We start from the raw sequence: 21689 nt of genomic DNA on the forward strand, positions 1-21689 counted from the left end.
AAAGGGCTTATTAGCCGTTGTGTGGTGAAGTGAGAAAATTGCAGACTTTTTTGGGGTGTTTCAATTAGCTTTTTATTTTTTTTATTTGATGTAACAGTATGTCAGCCAGAGAAGTACCAGGCCCTGCACTGGGGAGTGGCAGAGGCGTAAATGTTTCAGGCGGAGGAAGAGGTTGCAGCAGAGTTAGGGGCCATGGGAGCAGGGGTCACTTCGAGAGCTCTGAGCTTCCAGTGTCAGCTAGCGGTCGTGTCGTGAGCAGCAACCCAGCGGTTCTTAAGTGGTAGCGTCGATCTTCGACTTCGTCGCAAGTGATATTAGACACCCCCAGCCAAGATTCAGTGGGTTCGTCAGACACAACCCTTAGTTGACCTGGCCTGGGAGCAGGCCCTGTGCACTCACCTGTCCACAACCTTCCTCTGTCCTTTTCTGTTCCCAGAGCCAGAGAAGTATTGTATGCTGTGGGCTCAGCTCCACTATACAGTGAAAACGAGCTACTAGAAGACAGTCAGCAGCTAATGGCCAGCCAAGATGTGGATGAGAAATCCGCCGCTTCCTCCACTAGGCGGGCAAGTAGTAATGAGGAGAGTGGCGTGGGAGCTGGTGTTTCGAGTGGTCAGGCTTCTGACCATAAGACGGTTGAGGAGGACATCAGTGACCTGCAGACAGTACTCGATGATGATGATGTAGCTGATCGCACTTGGAAGCCGGGTGACGAAGGGGCTTCATTATTTTTTTCTTTATATAATAATGTAATATTATACAATCTGGTGTCTCCATAATAAATCTGCAGAGTGGGGGCCCCGTGTGGCTTCTACACACTTTCAAAATAATCCTTCAGCGGTGCGAATAGATGCCGGGTGACTGGGACGCTCTATGACCTTCCCAGGAGCTTCTGTCGGGAGCAGCGGTTCATTTCTGAGATGTCCGTATAGTGCGGGGGTAATAGGAAGATCCTCTCCATCTCCGTGCACTACAGGATGTCCTCCTTCCCATTCATGATGACTGGGAACTCGTGATGTTTTCCCTAATGAAGAGACCAGGGACTAGTAGTTATGGTTTGAATCTTGATGAACTTTGCGACTCTTCCGGGCTCCAAGCAATCTTGAAGCTTTGTCTTCTCATTGTCTGTAGCTACTAGAGGCATGTTCATGCCAGGCAGGTTACCCCAGAAGTATCTGGGTTGATGAGCAGCCGATACTGCACTTGCATCAATCTTGACAGGATTCGTCTCCAGGTGGAGAGAAAATGTTTTTTGGAATGCTTTCTCCATCGCAACAACATTCTTGAATAGCAAGAAGACTGGCCAATTCTCTCCTGTCTTATGCAACACTTTATTGAGTAATCGTGGAAAGTCAAAAAGTCAACAGCCCCCATAAAGGCCTTTCTGGTACGGGTTAATCACAGATAAGTTCTTACCAGAATGCGAAAGGACGGCTCTGGATGCGTATAGAGATCCTCTAAAACGTCTCCTTTATTTGTAGATAATAATAGCAGCAAACATATCCACCAGTACACAAGTTCAGTTGACGCGTTTCGGAACTATGTCCTTAGTCGTAACTTTGTAACAAAATGTAGCACCATATTTAAATACATTTCTAATCCTCCTTCCCACATTTTCAGGGAGGGGAAGCTGACATCATTGGTTGCTGCATTAACGTTAACACCCCTCACATCTAGCACATCTAATCAAAGTAGAAAATGACTTTCACATTGTGCAGATACCTGAAGCCCTTTAACCCTTTTTACTTGATGGTCTTGGTTTATTGAGATCCATGCGAAGGGCGAAATAATAATAAAAGGCGCAGGGAAAACGCACAATGTGAACAACGTGGAAATTAAAAACAGGTAACATTAATTAAAACTAGGTAAATATAGCCTTCCCTTTATTGCTATACCTTTTTCACAATACACAAATATTCTATTATGTCATATTATGCCTTGGATTCATAACCATATAACAGAACATACCACATATAAATGAAACCAAAACCTGATAATACATGTGGAATGTAAAATATACAACAGTACTCTCAGATTTATTGGTAGATCTACATGAGCTCCTTCTTTAAATTTAACCCCGTAGGGACCCTGCTGCTCAATCTAAAAATCCCAAATGCCTCCCGCAAGAGGAGTTTTTTACGATGGTCACCACCTCTTGCGGGTGCAGATACCTTTCCTATCACAAATGCAGTAAAATTGCTGACTCTACAAGCATGAGCCTGTATAAAGTGTTTTGCTGCTTTTGAGACACCCAAGGCATTGGGGTTGCTGATATAATTTAGATGTTCCAAGAGTCTGTTTTTAAACTTTCGCATGGTGCTGCCTATATAAATTAAATCGCACTCTGAACAACGGATGATATATACAACTCCCTCCAAGTTGCAATTAATATAATTTTTAATGGAAAAACTACAGGAGTGGTCTGAAGACTCAAAGTATTGAGTGGGAGTCACATATCTGCAGCATTTGCATGGATTGCTCCCACATGTGGTGAACCCTCTATAGCTAAGTCAGTCAGTGTGGAGTGTTGGGGGTAAAATCAACTACTCGGTGGTGAGGCAGTTTTTTGTTAAGCCGCTGGAGGAGGTGAACATGGCCATATATAGAATCTGTGGGAAGAAGGTGAAGCATGGCGAGGGTGCCACAGCCCTGCGTCAACATATGCAGCATCACCATAAAGTGGCCTTGGAGAACCACAGCTCCTATGTGGTGGTCCAGCCTGCCGCAGCTACCGATGCATCACCCAATGGGATGCAGCCGATTTCAGGCAGTCAAGGCTCGACCTCCTCAGCCGAACCATCATCTGCTGGTCCTGATGCTCCTGCTCCTCGCCCTCCTACTCCTCGTCACTCATTCTCCTACTCATCGTCATTCATTCCATCAGCAATCGATCACTGGAGAGATTGCCAAGAGACAACGGTATGCATGCACTCATCCAACAGTGCAGAAACTGAACGTGCTCCTGACCAAGTTACTGGTGCTGCAGTCCCTCCCTTTCAAAGTGGTGGACTCTGCACCTTTCAGAGAACTAATAACTTGTGCCAAGCCAAGGTGGAGAGTCCCAAGCCGTCATTTCTTTACCAAAGTAACAGCCCTGCATGTAGAACAGAAGGTGGGGCAGTCCTTAAGCCTGTCAGTGTCTGCCAAAGTGCATGGCAGCGCCAACGTGTAGAGCTGCAACTACGGTCAGGGACTATACAAGTGCTTTACGGCCCACTGGGTTAATGTGGTTCCTGCACAGCCACACCAGCAACTTGGCCAGGTGACGCCGCTTCCGCCTTCACATATTCACACTGTTAGTCCTGCGACAATGTCCGCCTCTGCCTCCTCATCCTCTACAGTGTCCTGAGCCTCCACTGTAGGGACAATTCACAGGGCAGGGCATGGTGGTGTCACTGTTCTGCACCTCGTTTACCTGGGCGAATGGAGGCACACATGGGAGGAACTGCTCAGTGTCCTCCATCAAGAAATCGAATCCTGCCTTTTTCCGAGACAACTCAGAATCGGAACCATTGTGACCAACAATGGGAAGAACTAGCTGTTGGCGCCCTGCATGGCACATGTGTTCAATCTGGTTGTCAATCGGTTCCTGAAGTCTTCCACCCATCTGCAAGACATCCTAAAAATGGCCAGGAAACTTTGCATGCACTTCAGCCACTCGTACACCGCAAAGCACAGCCTCTTTTAGTTGCAGCGGCAGAACGGCATCCCCCAACATAGGCTGATATGCAACGTTTCCATCTGCTGGAATTCAACCTTTCATATGTTGGACCAACTATACGAACAGAAAAAGGCCATAAACAATTTCTTGATGATCCACGCGGACAAGAGTACTCCCCTGTGTAACTTCGATGTCAGCTAGTGGCAGCTTATGCGTGACACCTGTCATTTGCTCAGGCCCTTTGAGGAGGCCATGTTATTTGTCAGTCGCCAGGACTATGGGATTAACAACGTCATTCCACTGCTTCATGTCCTGGAACAGATGCTGGTAAATCTGGCTGGTCAGGGGACTGAAGACGTGGTGCCTAGATCTTACGGCCACATGAGCCCTGTGGGGGTTGAACTGGAGGAGGAGGACACTGGAGCACAAGCAATGTGTAGCAGAATGGGTGCTTTTTCTACACAGGTGACAGGAGAGGAGGAGCAGGAGCAGCCGGAGGGTACCTCTGAGTCACTTGCACAAATGGTCCAATGCATGCTCACTTGCTTGCGTACTGACAGCCGAATTGTCAGCATTCGACAGAGGGAGGACTTCTGGCTCTCCACCTTGTTGGATTCTCTCTACCGGTCCAAAATGGGGCCTTTTTTACACCGGCTGAGAGAGAGGACAAACTGAACTACTATAGAGACATCCTATGTGTTTAGTTGGCCGTTGCCTATCTGCGCCATCGTCCATCCTCTCGCAAGTCTGAGGAGTGGGCCCTGAAAAAGCTGTCCTGCCCGGACAGTAGTGTGGCATCAGAGTAGGTGTTTAGTGTGGCTGGGGCCATAGTTACCCCAAGAAGAACTTGCCTGTCCACCCAAAATTTGGAGAGACTGACCTTTTTCAAGATGAATCAGTTCTGGATTAGCCAGCATTTACACCCACCAATGCCTGATGCATCAGACTAGATCATTCAGGGTGCCACACCAACACTTTGACAAAAGAGACCGGTTTCTTCTGGCTACCCGCCTCAGCTACTATTCTGATGCTTCCACCAGTCTGATGCCACACATCTGATGCCAAGTGCTCCGTCTTTCACCCACAATCTTCAGCTGGTACTGGTATTGTCACCCACCTCCCCACTCTGTCACCGGGTCACTCTGTGGTCTCCTGATGCTGCTGCCACCTCACCACTCAGGTCTCCTGATGCTGCTGCTGCTACCTCCACACTGTCATTGGAGCCACGGAATGTGATTTGCGGCCAAATATAGGACATGTTCTATCTTTGCACGGAACGGAGATACAGAAACACGGAAACGGAATGGATACAGAGTACATTCCGTTTTTTGCGAACCCATTGAAATGAATGGTTCAGTATACGGACTGTATGCGGAATGCAAAAAACGGCCTGCAAAACGGAAAAAAAAAATGGTAGTGTGAAAGAGGCCTTAGTATAAGGATGTAAGTCCAGCTACAAAGAGTGCCAGGTTTGAAAGCGATGAAGCCAAAAATGACCTGATGATCAGGACAAGAGATGAGCAAATTTTTCAAATATTCGATTCGCAATTGCGGACAAGAATAGGACATGTTCTATATTTTTCGGGATCGGAATTGCGGACTGTGATTCTAAGAGCGACGCCTGTCATCTACATTTCATACTGACTCACAGTATTGTTTCACTACCACAGCCACTATGCGTGTTACTGCAAGGCACAGTGTTCTATACCACTATAAAAGCTCTCTGCAGCCAGGAAATAGCTGTTTTTAACACAATTCGCGACAAATACATTCGGATCAAACTGAATTTTTTAGGAAAATTCGGCGAGGAGGCAGAATCGAATTTTTAAGAAATTCGTTCATCTCTAGTATAACTGTCAAATGAAATGCAGAATGTTAAAGTAAACTAAAGTGGCCTCTCTGACCTATTAAGAAAAGCAGCAGTGTCTTGAAAAGATTAACATAGACAAATCACCGCGTCCAGATGGCATACAGCCCGTATCCTAACAGAATTAAATAATGTAATACAGTATTCCTCAACTCCAGTCCTCAGGGCCCACCTACCGATCATGATTTGAGAATATCCCACAGAATGAATACCTGTGGTAAGTCCTGATGCACTGATGCACCTGCTCAATACTAAGCAAATCCTGAAAACATGACCGGTAGGTGGGCCCTGAGGACCAGAGTTGAGGAACCCTGATGTAATAGACTGACCCTTATTTCTGATATTTAAGGACTATATATTGACAGGGAATGTTCTACAGGATTGGCACTATATGGTGCCAATATTCAAAAAGGGGTCAAAAACAGAGCCTGGGGTTCAGCTTGGGCCCCCCTTCCCTCAGTGCTTTGTAGCACCTAGCCTTTCTGTTGCCTGAGGCAAAAATTTAAATTCTACCCCCCATGCCGAATTATCAACCTAACCCTTTCTCTCCAGCCTTACTGTTAGGCCTCATGCACACGGTCATTGTTGTGGTCTGCATCTGAGCCGCATTTTTTGCGGCTCAGGTGCGGACCCATTCACTTCAATGGGGCCGCAAAATATGCGGACAGCACTCCGTGAGCTGTCCGCATCAGTTGCTCCGTTCTGTGGCCCCGCAGAAAAAAATAGCATGTCCTATTTCTCTCCGTTTTGAGGACAAGAATAGGCATTTCTACAATGGGCCGCCCGTTACGTTCCGCAAATTGCGGAACGGTGGTGTGCATGAGGCCTAAAAGACATACTTGGAAAACATTACATACAGTGCTACAAAACATACAGTGACGTCTCCTCTGATGTAGACATTCTCTTTCCTTGTCTTCTTCCTTCAGACAGACAGCCATTATGATTTCTTTGCACCATCTTTTGTCTCTGCAGAGTTTGACCAACTGACATCTCAGTTTCCTTCTTTTTTTTTTTATCATCCTTCTACCTTATAATGTGCTCCAGTCCAAATAATACCCCCTTATAATGTGTGTCAGTACAAAAAGTATTCCTTCATAATGGGCGCAGTTCAATAAATACCCCCTTATGATGTGTGCCAGTTCAAAAATACCCCATTATGATGTGTGCCAGTTCAAAAATCCCCCCTTACATATCTCTTTACCTTTCAGATCAGACAAGTAACACCAATAAAGAACGCACTCTACTTATATAATTGTAAAAATTAAGATACTTTATTATGATGCACTAATACTAATATAAGGTATTGACACACATCTCAGATGAGGCACCAAATACGTGGTCATAAGTGACACAATGATAGCAGCAAGACACAAGTAATACAGACCCAGTATGGTGCCTCAAAACAACCCCTGGAGGGGGTGAGTATGTGAGGGGAGGGAGCTCAATTATGACCATGTATTTGGTGCCTTATCTGTTGTGTGTGTCAATACCATATATTCATTTTTTAATCGTGCGTCATAATAAAGTATCTTAATTTTTACAATTATATATGTACAGTGCGTTCTTTATTGGTGCCGCTAGTTTAGTGTATGCATCTGCATTGTTTTCAATTGGCCCTATGTTTTTTGGGCTTTCAGATTAAACCCCCATATCAGACCTAAAATTAAAACCCTATATCACACCTCAAATCAGAACCCCATATCATACCTCAAATCAGAACCCCATGCCATCTGAATGTTCAGTGAGCAGGCAGCCTGTTCCCATTGAAGATAGATCTGAGCAGTAGATTTAGAGTTAATGAAGAGAAGGGGTAGGAGTGGAGATTAGTAAAAGTAGGAAGTGTCTTTCTCTGATGAGGTATATTATATTTTTTCTTATATTTGCCTATACTTATCATGTATAGAAAAAAGTGAAAAAATAAGCAAAAAAAAGTAAAAAGCAAGTAAAGAAATATACAAATAAAAAATACCCTGCATAAGTACAGTCACCATCAGATTGGATATTGTTAATTTTTGTTATGAGTAGGTGTAGGAGACGGTTTAATATTTAAGAATTATTAATGATTAACCTGAAAAGCTTTTATCTTTTTTCATTCAAATCATGCAGTGCAAAGGTATGTGGATCCTGTTCTCTGTATAGACTGCAGACCTGTGATGTTTGTACTGAATAGTTTCATTATTTCCTTTACTTGACATATTGCCTGTGTTCAAATATCACAATCATCTTGTATAAAATGTTGTTTCAAAGCTTAATAGCTTCTTTGCTACAGTTATCAGTTATTGTGTTCAATTCTACTTTCAAGTTTTCAGTCTTTCTTGTCGTTTCATAGCTGATAAAAAGGACACTTTCTATAAGATTTTCCTTAGTTTTCTTTTATATTTCTGATCAATGATCTCACATCATTAAAAGTACATTTCCCTGAAGGATTTTTTCATAGGTGATTAGCGTGAAGCTCTGTTCACTCCACCTTTGGCATTTATGCTGAGAAAATCTCACAACATATATGTCATACAAATGTACACATCACCCATTGATTCCTATTGAAAAAAAATTTGCACAGTATAATTATTATTTTTTTTGCAGTCTGTCCTTGTATTAACCCCTGAACAACCAGACTTTTTTTTGTGATTTAGCAGCCCTAACTTTTTTAGATTTGTTGGGCAAAATAATTTTTGCAGCATTATATGCGTGACATACAGGACTGTTTCTTAATATAGTTTTAGAGAATTTTTGTCTTGAAAGTTTTATATGGGTAATTTTTTCCATAAACTCTTTATTCTTTAAATGAGCAAATTGACACAAATATAAATTATTAATATTGGCTTTCCATTTCTGTTTAAATATGTATAGTCTGACACAAACAGAGTGGCTATGCATATAGTTTCAATTGTTGTTAACCTTTTTAATATTTGTTTTTTTACTTTTCTGTACTTGATTTTTTTAATGCATTTTTGACACTTAATGTGTTATTTACATCAGTTTCAGATAAGCATGTTCATTTCAAGAAGTGGTATTGAACGCTGCTCCTATGAAGTAAGCTTGCAACATTATAATGTTATCACATAGCACCTTGATAACAGTTCAGTAGATCAGTGCTCAACCTGCTCCTGCTAGATTGCAAGAGCAGGAGTTTAAAACCTGTTCCGTAAAGCTTAGCAGCCAAAAAGCTTTTTAATACAGAAAAAATGTTGGCTGGAGTATGTTGGACCATTTATAGAGTATGAGCTTGTTTAGTATATATATTACTTTGGGAGGACTTATGCCCTATACAGCTAATGTACCTGCCTTCTAAAGTTCTTATATTTATAGAATGTATACTAGTAATCCAATTCTGTAATACAATCCATACTGCTAATAAAACCATGCCAGTAATACATTCCATTCAAACAAAAGTCCATCGGGTCATTCACCCTATTTACACAAAACACTTCTACATGTATATTGTGCCAATAATCACCACATAGAAATTAACATGTAGTCACTACTCATGTAGCTACTGGAATAAATGTGAAGCTTTAGTAACTTTTAACATGTGAGTGAAATATTTATGAGGTTATCAATTAACCAAGAAAATACTGTAGCAACCAAAAGAATTATTTTATTAGTTACTTTTATTGCCAGTGGTGAACATGAAATAAAGAAAAGTTATATGGACTGTGGAGGAGGATAAGGACTGGCAACATATTAACCACAACAATTTCCATTCATTTCACACAGTGTACCATTTAATTGATCTTGATTAGAGTTGAGCGGACACCTGGATGTTTGGGTTCGAGGGGTTCGGCCGAACTTCGCTAAAAAGTTCGAGTTCGGGACCCGTGGGGGTCAGTGGGGACCTGAACTTTTGAGCACTAAAATGGCTGTAAAAAAGTCATGGAAAGGGCTAGAGGACTGCAAATGGCAGCAAAATGTTGTTAAGAGCATGGCAAGTGCTCTGCAAACAAATTTAGATAGGGAAATTAATTAAATTAACATAAAATACGTAAAATTAGGGTACACCCCTTAACATTCGGAAATATAACCATGTGTTAACCCCCTCCAGCCGTGCTAAACAAATGTTCAGACAATACACTGGCTGCAGGGCAGGCCAGCATCTTCAAGGCATAAAGGGCAAGCTCAGGCCATATGCCCAATTTGGAGACCCAGAAGTTGAAGGGGGCAGAGCCATCAGTCAGTACGTGTAGGTGTGTGCACACATACTGCTCCACCATGTCGCACGTCCCCGTGATGTCCACATTCCAATTGGATATCTGATCTATCAACTTTCAATGTTCTTTTCTGCACCTACCATGTTAATCACGGTTAGCGGCGAATCAGGGTTCCGCGCCAGAGAGGGAGCATGAGAAAGGGAGACCACATCCACGAGAGGTCAATGGCTGCAATGTGATCAAGCTGAAATGTGGGACAAGTTATTAAAGCGGAAGGATCAAATGAAAGGGCCAATTAAAGACGAATTTTAGAAATTAAATTCCCTGTCACTGTCAACTTTGTAGAGCAGGGGTTTTTCATCGCCAGAAATGGGTTAATGTCACCCATCAAACAGATGATTTTTAAAAAATTTCGGTCCCTGTCACGTATGCAGAGAAGAGGTTTAATCACGGCAAAAATGGTAAAATGTCACCCAAGAATGTAACAGAAAAATTTGTGAAATGTCTTAACCTCTCTAATAGGTAGAGCAGGGGTATATTATAGCCAAAAATTGGTGAATGTCACCCAACAATGTAACAGAAAAATTTGTGAAATTTATTAACCTCTCTAATAGGTGGAGCATGGGTATATCACAGCCAAAAATTGGTGATTGTCACCCAACTATGTAACATTAAAATTAGTGAAATTTATTAACCTGTCAGCTAGGTAGAGCAGGGGTATATCACAGCCAAAAATTGGTGAATGTCAACCCAAAATGTAACAGACAAATTAGTGAAATTTGTTTACCTGTCTACTAGGTAGAGCAGGGGTATAGCACAGCCAAAAATTTGTGAGTTTCACCTGAAAATGTAACAGACAAATTAATAAAATGACATAAAATCAAATCAAATACGTAAAAAAAATAAAATAATAATCTTGATATATGAAGTGGAGGTCCATATGGAGTAGCGGTGTAGGTGGATGCGGCGGTGGAGGAGGACAAGGTAGCTAACACTGGTTTTTGGTTTTAATAATTATTATTATTATAATATTATTTTTTTATTAGGGTACACCCCAAAAGAGTGGGAAATATCAAAAATACAACAATGAGCAATTGCGCTGTAGTATAACAATGGCTGGGTAAGGCCAGTATAAATGTCTGTTCTGCACAAGGTATGGACAAGTCCTGTGGGATCCATGCCTGGTTCATTTTAATGAACGTGAGCTTGTCCACATTGGCTGTGGACAGGTGGCTACGCTTGTCTGTGATAACGCCCCATGCCATGCTAAAAACACATTCAGATAACACACTGGCTCAAGGGCAGGCCAGCACCTCCAAGGTGTAAAGGGCAAGCTCAGGCCATGTGACCAATTTGGAGATCCAGAAGTTGAAGGAGGCAGACCCCTCATTCAGTACGTGTAGGCATGTGCACACATACTGCTCCACCATGTTGCTGAAATGCTGCCTCCTGCTAAGACTTTCCATATCAGCTGGTGATGCTGGTTGTTTTGGCATGCTGACAAAGCTTTTCTACATTTTGGCCATGCTAACCCTACCTTCTGAGGCGCTGGTGGTGCGCCAGCTGCGTTGGCGACCTCTTCCTCCTCCTCTGCCTTGGCTTTGTGCTTCCACTGTGCCCCCGCTGTCAGGTGGGAATGCCACCAGCAGCGCATCTACCAGTGTGCGCTTGTACTCGTGCATCTTACGATCACGCTCCAGTGACGGAATTAAGGACGGTAAGTTGTGTTTGTAATGGGCATCGAGCTCTGTTTGGGGGACTAACCCCACACCGCACAGGAGCTCCACAGCTCCTGTGCGGTGTGGGGTTAGTCCCCCAAACAGATACGTTTTAAAACTGCCTGCTGTCGTTTACCCCTGGCTGTGCTGAAGTTGGTGGTGAAGGTGTTACGCTGACCGGATGAGGAGGCGGTAGAGGATGAGGAAGCGGAGTAGGAGGAAGCAACAGGAGGCAAAGAGAAGTGCCCTGCAATCCTCGGTGGTAAAAGGACATGCGCCAAACTGCTATCCACCTCAGGCCCAACCACCACTGCATTTACCCAGTGTGCTGTTAGGGAGATATAACGTCCCTGACCGTGCTTACTGGTCCATGTATCTGTAGTTAGGTGGACCTTGCCACAGATGGCGTTGCGCAGTGCACACCTGATTTTGTCCCCCACTTGGTTATGCAGGGAAGGGAGGGCTCGCCTGGAAAATTAGTGGCGGCTGGGCACGACGTACTGTGGGACAGCCACCGCCATAAGGCTTTTAAAACTCTCCGTCTCCACCAGATGGAATGACCAGTAATTTTGAATTGCTGGCATTCGGGACCAGGGATCGCGGGTGGGTAGGGGGGTACTTCCTCTTCTGCTCCAGTGTTTGGGAGATGGAGAGCTGAATGCTTCTGTGGGTAATTGTGGAGATGCTTGGTGACCCAGGTGGTGGTGTTGCTGGCATATCCTCTGTTTGCGGGGTGGCAGGTGCCACTGTCACTCCAGAGGTGGATGAAGAGGCCGAGACTGCAGCAGAAGAGGAAGCAGGAGGCGCCAGAGACCTTTCTTTGTTTTTGAGGTTTCTACTCCACTGCAGCTCGTGCTTTGTACTTAGACGCCTGGTCATGCAGGTTGTGCTCAGGTTGAGAACATTTATGCCTCGCTTCAGACTCTGATTGCACAGCATGCAAACCACTTGTGTCTTGTCGTCAGCACATTGTCTGAAGAACTGCCAAGCCAGGGAACTCCTTGGAGCTGGCTTTAGTGTGCTCGGTCCCTTGCTGCGGTGTGCAGTAGCAGGAGTACTGTATCAGGGACGGCCTCTCCAATTTTGTACTCTGCTCCCTCTTCTGCTGTGCTGGTGGCTCTGTGCGACCACCACCTCTTCCACTGAACTACACAGGTCACTCACATGACCTTGATTCCATGTGGGGTCGAGGACCTCATCGTCCTTCACATCTTTCACCCAGTCTTCACCCCTGCCCTCCTTGTTGGTCTGCACACTTTCAAAAGCCACAGCAGTTGGCACCTGTGTTTCGTCATCAACCGAGATGTGCTACGGTGGTCCTCCCATGTACTCATCTTGAAACATAAGTGGTTGGGAATCAGTGCCCCACTTCTGGGGCAGGGCTATGTGGATGGCCTTGGGAAACCCTGCTAGCAGAGTCATCAAAAAGCAGAAGAGACTGCTGCATGACTTGGGGCTCATACTGCTTGGCTGATTTGCAAGGGGGTGAGGAGAAAGACTGATGGACATTAGCCGCAGGTGCTAACTCTGATCTTTCAGCAGGAGACTGGGTGGGACACAATGTGAAGGAACTGGAGGCACTGTCAGCAACCCAATCTACTATCGCCTGTACTTGTTCTGGCCTCACCATTCATAGAGCCGCATTAGGCTTGGCCAAATAACGCTGAAGGTTCTGTCACCTATTCGCACCTGAGGAAGGTGTTTCACTTGTGCGTGTAGCTGGCACAGTTGGACCACGTCGTCTCCCTGCATCAGGAGCTCCACCAGCAGCACCTCGACCAGGGCCACGTCCCTTATTCAACGCTCTCCTCATTGTCCGCAAATTTAGTATTTGGCCAAAAATGGGTGTTTTTTTAATAACAGTATCTAAAGTGTGTATTTCACACTGACAGATGCAGCAAACGCCTCAAATTTAATATTTTGCCCAAAATGGGTGTTTTTTTAATAGAAGACTATAACAGCAGTATCTAACTTGTGTATTTCACACTGACAGATGCAGCAAAGGCCGCAAATTTAGTATTTTGCCCAAAATAGGTGTTGTGGCGAAAGCCACTTTGCCACAGTGTTTTGGAGGGGGCTGTTTGCCCGCCTCCTGCCCCTGGATTACGGCCCTTTAAGATACTGGTTTGGGCAGGAAAAGCCATGCTTGCAAGTGATAAAAAAGAGACTTTTAGTAACTTTTAAACCCCTGAACCTATTCAAGTGGATTTTGGATAGGTTTGTCCCCAAGTTATACTGGTTAAATTGATATAAGTTATATGTATGTACGATGTAAACTCACAAAGTTGTAACAATTTATAAGAAGTGTAACTTTTCAGCTTAGGAGATAATTGAGTAGATACAGAAATTGACTCAATTATCTCCTAGACAGAGGGGAGGAATATGCCGGGTGTGTTTCTATTGTCCCATTTTGTCCGATGGGCTGCTGTACTTGCATTGTATGTGTTGTAATATGTTGATTGGTTAATGTATAGGTCCAGGGGGTATTCCTCTGGACTGACAAGGGAAAATAAAAGAGGCTGTATGCCCCAGGACAGGGTGTTATGCTTAACCTTCAAGCAAAGTGTCGTCTCGTTCTTGGGGGGGGGGGGGTAGGAGTGTATGCTGTTACAGTGCGACTGCCAGGAGTGTAAACTGTTCATAGGGTTTTTCCTGTTCGGCTGTATACAGCCTTCATGTGTTTTCCCTTTGGGAGTATGGAGTAATCACATGCTTGCAGTTCGGTAAATTGGTGCTTGCAGTAACTGCCTGTCAATCTGAAAGGAGGATATCGTCTGAACGGAGTTGTGTGCGAACGGTCCGTTACAATTGTTTTTTTTTAATAACAGAATATAACAGCAGTATCTAACCTCTGTATTTCGCACTGACAGATGCCGGAAACGTCACAAATTTAGTATTTTGCCAAAAATGTGTGTTTTTTTAATAACAGAATATGACAGTAGTATCTAATGCTTGTATTTTACACTGACAGATGCAGCAAGGGCTGTAAAACTTAGTATTTTGCCCCAAAAGGGTGTTTTTTGAAACCCAGAAAATTATTGCAGTATTTCAAGCTTATATTTCACACTGACAAATGCTGCATAGGCCCCAGATGGAGGGTATTGCCAAAAATGGGTGCTTTTTTAAACCCAGAAAATTATTGCAGTATTTCAAGCTTGTATTTAACAATGACAAATGCTGCAAAGGCCACAGATGTAGGGTCTTGCCAAAAATGGGTGATTTTTTTTTAAACCAAGAATATAATTTCAGTATTTCAAGCTTCTATTTGACTGTTACAAATGCACATATGCTGTGTTGGTGTAATGAACTTGCATAAAATTGCCTCTGCAGCCCACCTAACTAATAGACAGATAAAAGTTATTTTTCTGTGTCCCTGGGCTCAGGGCAGGGTATAAAGATTGGGCACTGCATCCACAAAACAAAATCTAGGTAGATCGTTGAGTTAACAAGCACTTCAGATTAAAGATTCTCTATTCTCTCCCTCACAGCAGCAGCATCCTCTCCCTACACTAGTAACAGCAGAGTGACGTGCAGCGCTACGTGACTCCAGCTTGTATAGAGGCTGGGTCACATGCTGCACTGGCCAATCACAGCCATGCTATTAGTAGGCATGGCTGTGATGACTTCTAAGGGCACACAAGTTAAATGCTTGTTGATTGGCTGCTCTGCAGCCTTTCAAAAAGCGCCATTAAATCGCCGAACACCGAACCCGAACCCTTTTACTGAAAAGTTCGGGTTTGGGTCCAGGGTCCAAAAATCCTAAAGTTCGGTACGAACCTGAACTTTATAGTTCGGGTTCGCTCAATCCTAATCTTGATGAGACAATACCTTACTAAGATGATGAATGCCAGGCTTCTGAGCCTACCCAAAAGTTGTGAACCAGAATTCAGTGCCAGGTATACAGGTCCTTCTCAGAAAATTAGCATATTGTGATAAAGTTCATTATTTTCTGTAATGTACTGATAAACATTAGACTTTCATATATTTTAGATTCATTACACGCCAACTGAAGTAGTTCAAGCCTTTTATTGTTTTAATATTGATGATTTTGGCATACAGCTCATGAAAACCCAAATTTCCTATCTAAAAAAATTAGCATATTTCATCCGACCAATAAAAGAAAAGTGTTTTTAATACAAAAAAAGTCAACCTTCAAATAATTATGTTCAGTTATGCACTCAATACTTGGTCGGGAATCCTTTTGCAGAAATGATTGCTTCAATGCGGCGTGGCATGGAGGCAATCAGTCTGTGGCACTGCTGAGGTGCTATGGAGGCCCAGGATGCTTCGATAGCGGCCTTAAGCTCATCCAGAGTGTTGGGTCTTGCGTCTCTCAACTTTCTCTTCCCAATATCCCACAGATTCTCTATGGGGTTCAGGTCAGGAGAGTTGGCAGGCCAATTGAGCACAGTAATACCATGGTCAGTAAACCATTTACCAGTGGTTTTGGCACTGTGAGCAGGTGCCAGGTCGTGCTGAAAAATGAAATCTTCATCTCCATAAAGCTTTTCAGCAGATGGAAGCATGAAGTGCTCCAAAATCTCCTGATAGCTAGCTGCATTGACCCTGCCCTTGATAAAACACAGTGGACCAACACCAGCAGCTGACATGGCACCCCAGACCATCACTGACTGTGGGTACTTGACACTGGACTTCAGGCATTTTGGCATTTCCCTCTCCCCAGTCTTCCTCCAGACTCTGGCACCTTGATTTCCGAATGACATGCAACAGTCCAGTGCTGCTTCTCTGTAGTCCAGGTCAGGCGCTTCTGCCGCTGTTTCTGGTTCAAAAGTGGCTTGACCTGGGGAATGCGGCACCTGTAGCCCATTTCCTGCACACGCCTGTACACGGTGGCTCTGGATGTTTCTACTCCAGACTCAGTCCACTGCTTCCGCAGGTCCCCCAAGGTCTGGAATCGGTCCTTCTCTACAATCTTCCTCAGGGTTCGGTCACCTCTTCTCGTTGTGCAGCGTTTTCTGCCACACTTTTTCCTTCCCACAGACTTCCCACTGAGGTGCCTTGATAAAGCACTCTGGGAACAGCCTATTCGTTCAGAAATTTCTTTCTGTGTCTTACCCTCTTGCTTGAGGGTGTCAATGATGGCCTTCTGGACAGCAGTCAGGTCGGCAGTCTTACCCATGATTGCGGTTTTGAGTAATGAACCAGGCTGGGAGTTTTTAAAAGCCTCAGGAATCTTTTGCAGGTGTTTAGAGTTAATTAGTTGATTCAGATGATTGGGTTAATAGCTCGTTTAGAGAACCTTTTCATGATATGCTAATTTTTAGAGATAGGAATTTGGGGTTTTCATGAGCTGTATGCCAAAATCATCAATATTAAAACAATAAAAGGCTTGAACTACTTCAGTTGGTGTGTAATGAATCTAAAATATATGAAAGTCTAATGTTGATCAGTACATTACAGAAAATAATGAACTTTATCACAATATGCTAATTTTTTTAGAAGGACCTGTATATATTAGAAACCCTTATGCTGAAGGCTGGAGAGCTAAGTAACTAGGAATGTCTGTCTGTATGTTTTTTTTTTCTCTAAACACCATTAATATTGTTTTTGAGCCTTTTTCTCTAAGCATGTTTGAAATCATAGACAACAGCCGATTTTATAGCATGTCTGAAAAATGTTATTTCAGTTTTTCACTCATTCATCTGATTCATTTTATCCAGTCCTTTTTTATAAATACTATTAGTGATTCACTTTGTTACAAATTAATTAGTCATAAAGTGCTTTAATTTAGGTTTATCCTGGCTTGCAGTTAAACTTTAGGGAGAATGCATCCTGGTGTACATCACTGTGCTGTGCAGCAACATGCATAGCTAGACCTTTCTGGTAGCGAAACAGTTACTGTGCGTCAGAATAACAGGCAGGTCACATATATGGACGTGCACATCATCGTACAGGTCATCAATATTCCTAGATAGCCCCTAGCTAAACCCCCTCCAAAAAAGCATACAGCATCCTTCAGTAAAGCAAAAAAAAAAAACACTGCACACCCCTGCCGGTTTCCCAATAACTCTTTGGAACAAAATAAGGACATGAGGTATAGTAAAGCAGTGGAGAATAAAAGGTTCTTTTAATTCATGTTGTTACAGTGCAAACACATGTGTTTGAACCCCTTCGGATAGCTGTAGAATGTGTGTCACTATTAGGCTTAGTTCACACTTCACTTATTTGGTCAGTTATTCTCATCCGTTATTGTCAACCCAAAGCAGGTGTGGGTCAAAATAGAACATGCACAGATCTATTCATGACACCTAATCTGAGAGTAGGCTTGGCTCCTGAATTCAATAAGTGATTGAAATAACTGGCCAAATAACAGAAGTGTGAACTCAGCCTTACAGGTCAATGTTAGTATCAGGTCTAATTTATCAGCATGAACTTACTTATTCAAGGAGTGCCCCATGACAGTATGGAGGGTGACTGCAGTAATGCTGTGTTCACATCTCTGCTTATTTTTCCGTGCATCTGATCTATCAGAAGAACATCGAAAAAAAGCTGATCCTGTAGTATGAGTATCGGCCTTCAAACCCTGAATATTTGGTAAGCATTTGTTCAGTATTGGTAAGGTAAAAACAGGAGTGGGTCCAAAACATAATTAACATGTAATGGAAATATTTGCATGTCTTCTGTGTTTTGGACCGACTGTAATCTCACTGTGCCAGAGGGTGGCAACAGCATGAAGATTCACAATAGTGGCCCCCAGAACAGAGTGGTGAGGGTGGCAACAGCATGAAGATTCACAATAGTGGCCCCAGAACAGAGTGGTGAGGGTGGCGACAGCTTGAAGAGTCACAGTAGTAGCCCTGGAACAGAGTACAGGGGGGGGGGGGCAACAGCAGTGGTTGTAACAGCACAAGCTCATAGCAGATCACAGTAGGAGCAGATGGCAGTAGAGGCAGCAGGCGTGTGGCATCAGGTGGATGACAGCATCAGAATAGTGACAGCAGCACGTGGGCAGAATTAACATTTCATTTGTCACAATGTTGCATAGTGACAGCACTCTATAGCCAGATCATTACTGCCAAAATGATCTATTCTGTTGTATCATTCACTGGTGTCTGGAAATGCTGGTTGATCCAGACCTGATTCATCAGTATAAAGGTTAGTCTCTCAACATTTTGTGTTGAAAGCTAAGTTCTCTTTGGGATAACTATGTCACCCACCGCACTAAACATTTGCTCTGATGCCACACCACTGGACAGACAGAAAAGCTTGCCCAGGGCCAGTTGCAGCCACAATTCAGGTTTGGCTGCCTAGTAGTCTAGAGGGATCTTGGATCTGAGGTTACTGGGTGCAGTCCAAGTATGCCATCATCTGCTGGTTCAGGTTCTGCTCTATGTCCTGCGGCTGGATTGTTTTCTTTATTAAGCGGATGAAGAAAGTGCTCATTAGAAATTTAAGTTGTTTCTCTTGCCCACCCAACCTCCTCCAGCAGTCATGGCAGTGGACCGTGAACTCAGAGGGTCCACCAGGTTAGAATTTTGTGCTGATGGGTGATGGTGCATGTAGGCAGTGAACAACCAACTACAAAGGATATCTCGATAGTAGTTGTGTTTTTCATCTCCACTGCATACTACCACAGCCTGTCAGGGTCATCTGCATTGTCTTTGTCATTGCACTCTAGCTCCTCCTGCTCCTCTCCTGTCACTTTGGCAGATAAGCAACCTAGTTCCATATAGAACCTCTTCGTCCTCCTCCTGTGCCAGTTCATCCTACACAGGGATCAGGTAACCCTGAAATGTAGTTGCCTGTCTCCTCGCCAGTCATATTTATCAGCATCCATTCCAGGATGTGAATGAGTGGAATAATATAATTCATCCCATAGTCCTGGCGACTGACAAATAAAGTGGCCTCCTCACAGACCCTGAACAAATGGCAGGTGTCACGCATGAGCTGCCATTGTTTAACATCAAAGCTACACCAGGGAGTAGTCCTCTCGTTCGGCATCATCAAAAAATCGTCACAGGTTTCCTGTGCTCATACAGTCACTCCACATGTGGAGCGTGGAGTTCCAACGTGTGGAAAGTCTGCCTTTGCAGCTCTAGGAGGGTGTGTTTTGCATGGTAAGAGTGGCTTAAGTTCATGCAAAGTGTCCTTGACATTTTCAAGACATCTTGCATTTGGGTGGAAGACTTCAGGAACCGGGTGAAAACCAGATTGAATATGTGCGCCATGCAGGATGCATAGGTCAGCCCTCTGTGAGACATCGCAGACAGAGTGTTCTTCCCAATTTTGGTGACCATGGTTCCTATCTCCAGTTGTTAAGGAGACAGCCAGGATTCAATTTTAATCTGGTTGATGACAAGGAGCAGTTCCTCCTCTGTGTGACTCCGTTCACCCAGGGTGACCAGGTGCAGAACCACATCACAATGCCGTGCTTTGCGTGCGGTAGGTTGTATGCTGGAGGACCACTCTAATCTGTGCCTACAGTGATGGTGGAGGACAAGGTGGAGGCTGTGAAGGCAGAGGAGGACATTGGCGCTGAAATCTCACATTTACCTGGCCAAGTTGCTGGTGTGCCTGGGCTGGAACCGCATTTATCCAGTGGGCTGTAAAGGACATATATTATCCTAACCATAGTTACATCTCCATACATCAGCTGTACCAGACTCTGACAGGCTCAAGGAGTGGCCCACCTTCTGCTTAACATATAGTATGTGTGCAGGACTGGTACAGCTTTTATAGGGAAGTAATGATGGCTTGGGACTCTCAACCTTCGGTGGGCACAAGCCATCAGTTCTCTGAAATGTGTAGAGTCAACCACATGGAAAGGGAGGGATGTAGTTCCAGCTACTTGGCCAGGAGCACATTCAGCTTCTGCACTGCTTGATGAGTGCACACATACTGTTGTCTCTTTGCCATCGCCTCGGTGAACGATTGGTGGAGAAACATGTGACGAGGAGTTGCATCAGGAACTGGTGGAGAGAAGGAATGACAGCTTCCTTCTACTGAGGTTTAGGAACCCTGACTGCTGGAGAAGGCGTGTGGGCCACTGGGAGATGCATCTGTTGCTGCATCAGGTTGTAGCACTATTAGCGCAATGGTTTTCCCAGGCCACTTTATGCTGACGCTCCATGTGTTGATGCAGGGCCATGGTGCCAACATTAGCACCCTGACCGTGCTTCTATTTTTCTATTTGAGTTGTGGAACTGCAAATTGCACTAACATTATGGTCGTGTGAATGCACTCTTACGAAGAGAAAGTAGCATTCGAATGGAGCACCACCTTCTCTTTAAATAGTTGTTCCCCAGGAGTGCCCAGTGTGGAACCCCTGCTGATCAGATATGGATGGCCTATCCCGAGCATAGGTCATCAATATACACTGCCTGTCCAAAAAAAGGTCGCCACCTGGATTTAACTAAGCAAATAGGCATAAGCCTCCTATTGGATAATTACTGCATGGGCGATTATCTTTCAGCTGGCAACAAGTTATTTAACCCCAACTGGTGCAATGAGTTGCTTCTCATTTCTTAAACAACCATGTTGAAAGACACATCTTGTGGTCATGGAAAAGATGTTAGTCTGTTTGAGAAGGGTCAAATCATTGGCATGCATTAAGCAGAGAAAACATCTATGCAGAAACAACTAAAATTGGGTTAAGAACTGTCCAACGCATTATTAAAAACTGGAAGGATAGTGGGGACCCATTGTATTCGAGGAAGAAATGTGGCAGGGAAAAAATCCTGAATGATTGTGATCTGCAATCACTTAAACATTTGGTGAAATCAGATCGAAGAAAAACAACAGTAGAACTCAGGGCTATGTTTAATAGTGAAAGTAAGAGAATTTCCACATGCACAATGCGAAGGGTACTCAAGGGGTTAGGACTGAACAGCTGTGTAGCCGTAAGAAAACCACTAATCTGTAGGCAAACAAGAAAAAAAGGCTTAAATTTGCTAGGGAGCATAAAGATTGGACTCTGAAGCAATGGAAGAAGGTCATGTGGTCTGATGAGTCAAGATTTATCCTGTTCCAGAGTGATGGGTGCATCAGGGTAAGAAGAGAGGCAGACGAAGTGATGCACCCATCATGCCTAGTGCCTACTGTACAAGACTGTGGGGGCAGCGCTATGATCTGCGGTTGCTGCAGTTGGTCAGGTCTAGGTTCAGCAACAGTATGTGTTCTAAGAATGAGGTCAGCTGACTACCTGAACATACTGAATGACTAGGTTATTCCATCAATGGATTTTTTCTTCCCTGATGGCACGGGCAGATTCCAAGATGACAATGCCAGGATTCATCGGGCTCAAATTGTGAAAGAGTGGTTCAGGGAGCATGAGA

General features: G+C 44.0%; 1 long non-coding RNA gene across 1 annotated transcript in view; it reads left to right on the forward strand.

Moving 5' to 3' along the window:
- The first annotated feature begins 8505 nt into the window (after window positions 1–8505).
- LOC122940006 overlaps window positions 8506–21689 on the forward strand; it is a 54326-nt gene continuing 41142 nt past the window's right edge. Inside the window, exon 1 of the long non-coding RNA XR_006390225.1 lies at window positions 8506–8561. This is a non-coding gene — a long non-coding RNA (uncharacterized LOC122940006). The remainder of the gene's footprint in view (window positions 8562–21689) is intronic.

Source organism: Bufo gargarizans, chromosome 6, assembly GCF_014858855.1.
Source record: "Bufo gargarizans isolate SCDJY-AF-19 chromosome 6, ASM1485885v1, whole genome shotgun sequence".
Taxonomy (NCBI): domain Eukaryota; kingdom Metazoa; phylum Chordata; class Amphibia; order Anura; family Bufonidae; genus Bufo; species Bufo gargarizans.